Here is a 9,798-nt window from a genome sequence, read left to right as displayed (position 1 = left end):
ATATTGGTGTTGCTGGCGCTGAGGAGGAAATTGACAAGGAGGATTCTGATGGTGAGGTGGTTTGTTTAAGTCTGGCTCCCGGGAAGACACCTGTTGTCCGTGGGACGAATATGGCCATTGGCATGCCTGGTCAAATTACAAAAAAATTCACCTCTTCGGTGTGGAATCATTTTAACACAAATGCGGACAACAGGTGTCAAGCCGTGTGTTGCCTTTGTCAAGCTGTAATAAGTAGGGGTAAGGACGTTAACCACCTCGGAACATCCTCCCTTATACGTCACCTGCAGCGCATTCATCATAAGTCAGTGACAAGTTCAAAAACTTTGGATGACAGCGGAAGCAGTCCACTCACCACTAAATCCCTTCCTCTCGTAACCAAGCTCCTGCAAACCACACCACCAACTCCCTCAGTGTCAATTTCCTCCTTACACAGGAAAGCCAATAGTCCTGCAGGCCATGTCACTGTCAAGTCTGACGAGTCCTGTCCTGCCTGGGATTCCTCTGATGCATCCTTGAGTGTAACACCTACTGCTGCTGGCGCTGCTGTTGTTGCTGCTGGGAGTCGATCGTCATCCCAGAGGGGAAGTCGGAAGACCACTTGTACTACTTCCAGTAAGCAATTGATTGTCCAACAGTCCTTTGCGAGGAAGATGAAATATCACAGCAGTCATCCTGCTGCAAAGCGGATAACTCAGGCCTTGGCAGCCTGGGCGGTGAGAAACGTGTTTCCGTTATCCACCGTTAATTCACAGGCAACTACAGACTTGATTGAGGTACTGTGTCTCCGGTACCAAATACCATCTAGGTTCCATTTCTCTAGGCAGGCGATACCGAAAAATGTACACAGACCTCAGAAAAAGAGTCACCAGTGTCCTAAAAAATGCAGTTGTACCCAATGTCCACTAAACCACGGACATGTGGACAAGTGGATCAGGGCAGACTCAGGACTGTATGACTGTGACAGCCCACTGGGTAGATGTATTGCCTCCCGCAGCAAGAACATCAGCGGCGGCACCAATAGCAGTATCTCGCAAACGCCAACTCGTTCCTAGGCAGGCTACGCTTTGTATCACCGCTTTCCAGAAGAGGCACACAGCTGACAACCTCTTACGGAAACTGAGGAACATCATCGCAGAATGGCTTACCCCAAATGGACTCTCCAGGGGATTTGTGACATCGGAAAACGCCAGCAATATTGTGCGTGCATTACATCTGGGCAAATTCCAGCACGTCCCATGTTTTGCACATACATTGAATTTGGTGGTGCAGAATTATTTAAAAAATGACAGGGGCGTGCAAGAGATGCTGTCGGTGGCCCGAAGAATTGCGGGCCACTTTCGGCATTCAGCCACCGCGTGCCGAAGACTGGAGCACCAGCAAACAGTCCTGAACCTGCCCTGCCATCATCTGAAGCAAGAGGTGGTAACGAGGTGGAATTCAACCCTCTATATGCTTCAGAGGATGGAGGAGCAGCAAAAGGTCATTCAAGCCTATACATCTGCCTACGATATAGGCAAAGGAGGGGGAATGCACCTGACTCAAGCGCAGTGGAGAATGATTTCAATGTTGTGCAAGGTTCTGCAACCCTTTGAACTTGCCACACGTGAAGTCAGTTCAGACACTGCCAGCCTGAGTCAGGTCATTCCCCTCATCAGGCTTTTGCAGAAGAAGCTGGAGACATTGAAGGAGGAGCTAAAACAGAGTGATTCCGCTAGGCATGTGGGACTTGTGGATGGAGCCCTTTATTCGCTTAACCAGGATTCACGGGTGGTCAATCTGTTGAAATCAGAGCACTACATTTTGGCCACCGTGCTCGATCCTAGATTTAAAACCTAGTCTGCAGAGGTTCAAAGACCTGCTGGTGAGAAAATTGTCAAGTCAAGTGGAACGTGACCCGTCAACAGCTCCTCATTCACATTCTCCCGCAACTGGGGGTGCGAGGAAAAGGCTAAGAATTCCGAGCCCACCCGCTGGCGGTGATGCAGGGTAGTCTGGAGCGAGTGCTGACATCTGGTCCGGACTGAAGGACCTGCCAACGATTACTGACATGTCGTATACTGTCACTGCATATGATTCTCTCACCATTGAAAGAATGGTGGAGGATTATATGAGTGACCGCATCCAAGTAGGCACGTCAGACAGTCCGTACGTATACTGGCAGGAAAAAGAGGCAATTTGGAGGCCCTTGCAGAAACTGGCTTTATTTTACCTAAGTTACCCACCCTCCAGTGTATACTCCGAAAGAGTGTTTAGTGCAGTCGCTCACCTTGTCAGCAATCGGCGTACGAGGTTACTTCCAGAAAATGTGGAGAAGATGATGTTCATCAAAATTAATTATAATCAATTCCTCCGTGGAGACATTCACTAGCAATTGCCTCCAGAAAGTACACAGGGACCTGAGATGGTGGATTCCAGTGGGGACGAATTAATAATCTGTGAGGAGGGGGATGTACACAGTGAAAGGGGTGAGGAATCGGATGATGAGGAGGAGGTGGACATCTTGCCTCTGTAGAGCCAGTTTGTGCAAGGAGAGATTGATTGCTTCTTTTTTGGTGGGGGCCCAAACCAACCAGTCATTTCAGTCACAGTTGTGTGGCAGACCCTGTCGCTGAAATGATGGGTTTGTTAAAGTGTGCATGTCCTGTTTATACAACACAAGGGTGGGTGGGAGGGCCCAAGGACAATTCCATCTTGCACCTCTTTTTTCTTTTATTTTTCTTTGCATCATGTGCTGTTTGGGGACTATTTTTTTAAAGTGCCATCCTGCCTGACACTGCAGTGCCACTCCCAGATGGGCCAGATGTTTGTGCCGCCCACTTGTGTCGCTTAGCTTAGCCATCCAGCGACCTTGGTGCACCTCTTTTTTTCTTTGCAACATGTGCTGTTTGGGGACTATTTTTCTGAAGAGCCATCCTGTCTGACACTGCAGTGCCACTCCTAGATGGGCAAGGTGTTTGTGTCGGCCACTTGGGTCGCTTAGCTTAGTCATCCAGCGACCTCGGTGCAAATTTTAGGACTAAAAATAATATTGTGAGGTGTTCAGAATAGACTGAAAATGAGTGGAAATTATGGTTATTGAGGTTAATAATACTATGGGATCAAAATGACCCCCAAATTCTATGATTTAAGCTGTTTTTGAGGGGTTTTTGTAAAAAAACACCCGAATCCAAAACACACCCGAATCCGACAAAAAAATTTCAGGGAGGTTTTGCCAAAACGCGTCCGAATCCAAAACATGGCTGCGGAACCGAATCCAAAACCAAAACACAAAACCCGAAAAATGTCCGGTGCACATCACTAATATATATATATATATATATATATATATATATATATATATATATATTTGTAAGGATATCCTTATGTCTATCCCATGCATGTTTAAATTGCTCTACTGTCTTAGCCTCTAGCACCTCTGATGAGAGTCTATTTCACTTGTCCACTACTATTTCTGTGAAGTAATGTTTCCTCAGATTTCCCCTGTTCCTACCTCCGTCCAGTTTCAGAGGACATGCACTGAAACTGGAGAGAGGTAGGTCAGGGAAAATTTGAGGAAAATGACTTCACAGAAAGGTGAAAACTACATAGGTGTAGTTAATGGCCTTGTTTGTGAATAAAGGTATTTTATATTGCATATGGTAGAATACAGGTAACCAATCGAGGGACTGACAGGGTGGCTCTGCAGATGATGAACGTCTAGCGAGGAAGATTAGCCTTGCAGCTGCATTCAGAATGGATTGTAGTTGTGAGAATCTCTTTTTGGTAAGACCAGTAAGAAGACTATTGCAATAATCAATGTGGGAGATAATTAGAGCATGGATAAGAGTTTTTGCAGTGTTTTGAGTAAGGTATGGTCATAATTTGAATATGTTTCTTAGATGTATGTAACATGATTTTGAGACAGATTGAATGTGAGGAACAAGGCCAGCTCCATGCCTACTAGCACCCTGAGCGAGAAAATGTTGCAGCACGCTCCTGGAAAAGTAGGTGTAGCCTCTCAACTTCATATTATCAAACTATAATATAATATAATAATAAATATATTTTCACACCCCCTCTACACACACAATTAGCAGCCTTACACATAACAGCCACAGTAGTGTTCCTTACACATTATGTCTTCCGTATGGTGCCAGATACACATAATGACCCAAGTAGGGCAGTGCTAGATACACATGATATGCCCCCTAGCAGTGCCAGATACACATGATATGTCCCCCAGCAGTTCCAGATACACATTATATGCCTCCAGCAGTGCCAGATACACATAATATGCCCCCAGCAGTGCCAGATACACATGATATGCCCCCCAGCAGTGGCAGATACACATGATATGCCCCACTAACAGAGCCAGATACACATGATATGCCCCCCTAGCAGAGCCAGATACACATGATATGCACTCCCAGCAGTGCCAGATACACATGATATGACCCCCAGCATTGCCAGATACACATGATATGCCCCGCAGCAGTGCCAGATACACATTATATGCCCCCAGTGGTGATTGGTTTACCAAGAGGTAAGGTAAAGATTGAGAAAAGCAGAGGACCTAAGACTGAGTCTTGTGGTACTGTACTCCAACTGAAAGAGGTAGCATAGAGGAGGTGGATTTAGAGAAGCAGACACTGAAGGAGCAATTAGATAGGTAGGATAAGAACCAATGGCCTAATTCAGACCTGATCGTAGCAAAAATTTGTTAGCATATGGGCAAAACCATGTGCAGAGAGAGTAGATTTGGGTGAGGTGTGCCAGTATTTACCCTGCTCAGAAACAATATAACCAACCCAAATCTAATGCTCTCTGCACATGTTATATCTGCCCCCTTGTAGTGCACATGGGTTTTCACATCTGCTAACAAATTTGCTGCTATGATCAGGTCTGAGTTAGGCCCAAACTTGAAGTCCAAACTGTGTCTTGAAGACCTAGGAATCGTAGTGGTTGTATGAGAAGAGAGTGGTCAACAGTGTCAAAAGCAACAGAGAGATCTAGAAGAAGTAAGTAATGGCCTTTAGACTTCACAGTGACCAGATTATTCACTACTTATGTCAGTGCTGTCTCTGTGGAGTGTTGGGAACAAATGCCTGAGTGTAGGCAAGTGAAGTACTTCAAGAGGCAAGGGAGCTGAGAGATGGGATAGTAGTTTGAGAGAGAGTTAGGGTCAGATTTTTTTTTTAAATGGGAGTAATCACTGCATGAACAGTGAAAGAAAGATACAGAGAGAGAGAGAGATTACAGATGTTAGTTAAGGTTGGGATAAGCCTAAGAGATGGTAATTTACTTATTTGTGAGGGTATAGGATCAAGAGGAGAGGTAGTAGACTAGCAGGATGAGAAGAGTGTTGATACTTCTTCTTTTTCATTTGAAGGGGCCAAATGAAGAGAAAGTGCCAGAGGGTTCAGGTAGGGAATTGTGCAGGTCACTGGCTGAGGAAGAGCATACCATTTCATCTTGGATCTTATCAATCTTGTCCTTGAAGTAGGAAGCAAGATCTTAAGCCTGGACAGTGGCTGGTGGGTTGAATGAGGGAGGGTTGAGAAGTGTTTTGAATGTATTAAAAAGTTGCTTGGGGTTAGAGACTTGAGATGAGAGTTTGGAAATATGTTTGTTTTGCCGTGTCCAGGGCATTTTGATAAGAGTGGTATACAGTCTTATACAGTATGTGAGGAAATTGCTTGGAATCTAAGATTTATGCCACTGATGTTCAACTTTATGTGACAGTTTTGTAGGTGTTTTCATCAAGGGCTATTTCTAGAGTCTAGTTCAGCTGTGATATAGTCATCTCAGGATAAGTGAATGCAGAAAAAGGTGAAAGCAGTTGTTGGAGTGGGGTGGAAAGATCTTGAAAATTACTTGCGCTAATATTTCTCCAGGTTTGAGGAGGATTGGAGGACTTCAGTGACACTGAGTTTGGAGTAATGGAGGAGAGCATGCAGGTGATGAGGTTGTGATCAGAGAGACAGAAAGGAGTGTTATTGAGTTCAGAAATGGAGCATTGTCTGGTGAAAACAAGATAAAGGCAGTGGCCCTCCTGATGAGTAAAGTCCTGAGAGAGGAAGAATAGTTTTTAGGAATGAGTAGCAGATTTTGGCCTACCAATAGCAATACTGAAATTGCCTATGTTGATAGTGGAGATGTCATAGAGTATAGGATGTTCAGCCTCTCACTAAGCCCTTTCTGGCAAATTTGAAGCCTACAGTATAACCACCTTTACTTTTCAATAATCTGTTCAGAAGAGGTGTTTGTAGAACGGTGTTTTATTATTCAGTAAAGGGATCACAGATATGATGCGTTGATTTGATGTACAATACGATATGATGATGTGTGATAATGAGGTAAAACTGTTAATGAAACAAGAATATGCAATTATGATATGCATGTGAAAAGCAAAATGGATATACACAAGTACATATAACATGGGCTGTGCAAACATGTGATTACATGTGCAAGTATAAACTACAGTGCAGCTAACATTACTCACTGGCTAAACAGGTTGAGATGAGACATTTAATATACAAACTCACCATCGAATGCTATATGAGAGTTGGACCCATGTAAAGCATGACTGTCTGGGACCATGAGGGAAGTAGAAAGGCTGATCCCAGCTTCTTCATCCCAGAATGCATTGCAAGACTGGCTACAAGAGGCTATGAGGGTCAAATTAATTGATGGGACTGACCACCAGATGGGGCAATAATACAACTTTCTGTAGTAAAAGTAATCAGATCTACACAAAGCAAATGCTGAAGGCATGACACTCCCCGTCTGGTATCACTGGTACCATATTTTAAACTCTAAACAGATAACAATAAGAATAGTTCAGTCACTGGTCTGAGGAACAACTTAGTCTCTCCTCGCTTACAGATCTTGACCTCAACCTTACGAACCTTCCCATCCTTGCTTGGGAACGTCTTGGTGACAAGACTTAAAGGCCATTCGTTGCGTTGTGACTGGCAATCTCTGACGAGCACAATGTCACCTGGTTTTAAGTTGGGTTTGGCAACTTGCCACTTGCTCCTTGACTGCAGGGTAGAAAGGTATTGTCTTTTCCATCTGTCCCAAAAGGTGTTTGCAAGGCTTTGAACTTGTCTCCATTGACGTTTGAACAGGTCTTTGGTATTGAATTCTCCAGGAGGAGCATAGGTAATCCCGGTCTTCTGTGTAAGAAGAGTGGCCGGAGTAAGTAGAAGTGGGTCTTCTGGGTCATTAGACACTGAAGTCAATGGTCTTCCGTTGACAATAGCTGAGACTTCAGCCATGAAGGTTGTTAAACTCTCGTGAGTAAGTCTTGCAGTTCCCACTTGCAAGAATATGGAATCAAGGATTCTGCGTATCATGCCGATCATCCTTTCCCAGGCACCTCCCATATGAGAAGAATGAGGCGGGTTGAAGGTCCATGTACAACCTTGCTCACTGAGATATCTCTCTATGCTTTTAGTGTCAATGTTCGAATTAATTTGTAATTCTTTGGCTGCTCCAATGAAGTTGGTACCTCTGTCGGACCGGATGTGTTTTACTGGGCCACGGATAGCAATGAAGCGTCTAAAGGCATTGATGAAGCTTGAAGTGTCCATTGATTCTATAACTTCGATGTGAACAGCTCTGATGCTCATACAAGTGAATACAACCGCCCAGCGCTTGCTGTTCGCATTCGCACCTCTAGTATGTCGTGTGATGACAGTCCATGGACCAAATACATCAAGACCAACATTGGAGAAAGGAGGGTCTGTACTAAGTCTGTCTGTTGGAAGATTAGCCATCTTCTGAGTTTGGGAAGTACCACGAAGTCTACGGCAAATGATACATTTGAAGATTGTGCTGCTTACACACCTTTTCGCTCCAATAATCCAGAACCCAGCTGATCGTAGAGCTCCTTCGGTAAACAATCGTCCTTGGTGTTTGACTTCGTTGTGATAGTGTTGCACAATTAAAGAAGCTATGTGGTGACTCCCAGGAATGATTAAAGGATTTTTCTCATTTGTCTCCAAGTTTGCTTCTTGAAGACGGCCTCCTACTCTCAATAAATGATTTTCATCAAGAAAAGGGTCTAGCTTTTTTAAGGTGCTGTCTTTGGGAATAGGATTTCCACTGTTAATGCAGTCGATCTCTCCGGAAAAGATTTGGTGCTGCACAACACGGATGATAAGGTTCTTGGATCGTTGTGTTTCTTCTGGTGCGTAAACATTTTGACAGTGATGCCAACCTTTACATCCATTCACACTTACAGATGCGTTGCGTTTAAATGAATGGACTATGTGAGTTAAGCAGGTAATGGCTCTGACAAGTGATTTCCAAGTTGAAAATCTTTGGAATCTGTGAGGCTGAAGTTGACAATCTGAAGTTACGGTATGGATTGTAGTTATTTGTGGACGAATTTCAACATCTGAGTCTGCGTCTACTAGCTTGAATATGCTACTTTCAGGATTGTTCGAATCTGCCTTGTACAGGAATTCAGGTCCTCTGAGCCATGTAGTGTCTTTGAGGATACTGGCTGGGACAGCTCTTGTAGCGTGATCTGCTGGATTGTGAGCAGTAGATACATAGTGCCACTGTTTTGGATTGGTGGATCTTCTGATTCTTAGCACACGATTGCTGACATAAACATGGAACCGTCTGGTCTCGTTGCATATGTAGCCTAATACTACCTTACTGTCTGTGTAGAAATCTGCTTCAGAGAGTCCAATTGGTAACTCAGATGAAATAAGCTCAGCTAATTCTACAGCTAGTACTGCAGCACAAAGTTCAAGTCTGGGCACTGTGTGTTCTGGACGTGGAGCTAACTTTGCTTTGCCCATGACAAATCCAATATGACATTGTCCCTTGATGTCCATGGTCTTAAGATATGCAACTGCAGCAATTGCTTGGGTTGAGGCATCAGAGAATACACATAGTCTCTGGTTTTGTACTGCTGTAGAAGGCACGGGGGCATATGGACGTGTAATGCGGAGGTTGGTTAAGGTAGATAGAGAATCTTTCCACTCTTGCCACAAGTTTCTTTTCTGGGGAGGCAGTGGGGCATCCCAGTCAATTGACTCACAGGTTAGGTCTCTGAGCAAAGCTTTACCTTGGATAGTGACAGGAGCTGCAAATCCTAAGGGGTCGTACAAGCTGTTTAGAGTAGAGAGAACACCTCTGCAAGTGAAGGGTCTTTCTTCGCTGTTTACTTGGAAGGTAAAGGTGTCAGATTTTAAGTCCCACAAGAGTCCAAGGCTACGTTGAGCTGGTGGGGAATCGGTTCCTAAATCCAAGTCTCTTAAATCGCTGGTATGATCTTGGGAAGGGAAGGCTTCCATCACTACTTTGCTGTTGGAAGCTATTTTGTGAAGCCTCAGGTTTGAACAAGCAAGCATTTCCTGAGCTCTTTTGAGGAGGCTGATTGCTGTCTCGGCTGTTGGCATAGATTTTAGGCAGTCATCCACGTAGAAGTCTTTATCTACAAGTTGTCTAACATCAGAACCATACTCTAGCTCACCCTCTTGAGCTGAACGTCTGAGTCCATAGATGGCAACTGCAGGTGAAGGGCTGTTACCAAAGATGTGTACCTTCATGCGATACTCCGTGATGTCTTTTGAGGGGTCATTGTCTCTGAACCAGAAGAATCTTAGGAAATTCCTGTCTTTTTCTCTCACAAGAAAGCAATGAAACATTTGTTGAATGTCAGCTGTGAAGGCAATAGAGTCTTTTCGGAAACGGATGAGTACTCCTAGGAGTTTGTTGTTAAGGTCTGGTCCTGTCAGGAGTACGTCATTTAAAGAAACACCTTCAAACTGGGCACTGGAATCGAACACCACTCTTATC

At 44.3% G+C, this 9,798-nt stretch overlaps 1 long non-coding RNA gene across 1 annotated transcript; it reads right to left on the bottom strand.

Annotated features, from left to right (window-relative positions):
- Nucleotides 1–6,239: 6,239 nt before the first annotated feature.
- On the bottom strand, nt 6,240–7,567 carry LOC134911505 (uncharacterized). Its single transcript, XR_010176628.1, has 2 exons — nt 6,525–7,567; nt 6,240–6,341 (listed from the first exon to the last, which is right to left on the bottom strand). It is a non-coding gene; the product is annotated as an uncharacterized LOC134911505 (long non-coding RNA).
- Nucleotides 7,568–9,798: the final 2,231 nt, after the last annotated feature.

The sequence above is a fragment of the Pseudophryne corroboree genome, chromosome 4 (genome assembly GCF_028390025.1).
Source record: "Pseudophryne corroboree isolate aPseCor3 chromosome 4, aPseCor3.hap2, whole genome shotgun sequence".
Lineage (NCBI taxonomy): Eukaryota > Metazoa > Chordata > Amphibia > Anura > Myobatrachidae > Pseudophryne > Pseudophryne corroboree.
This window is presented reverse-complemented; position numbering and strand designations above follow the sequence as displayed.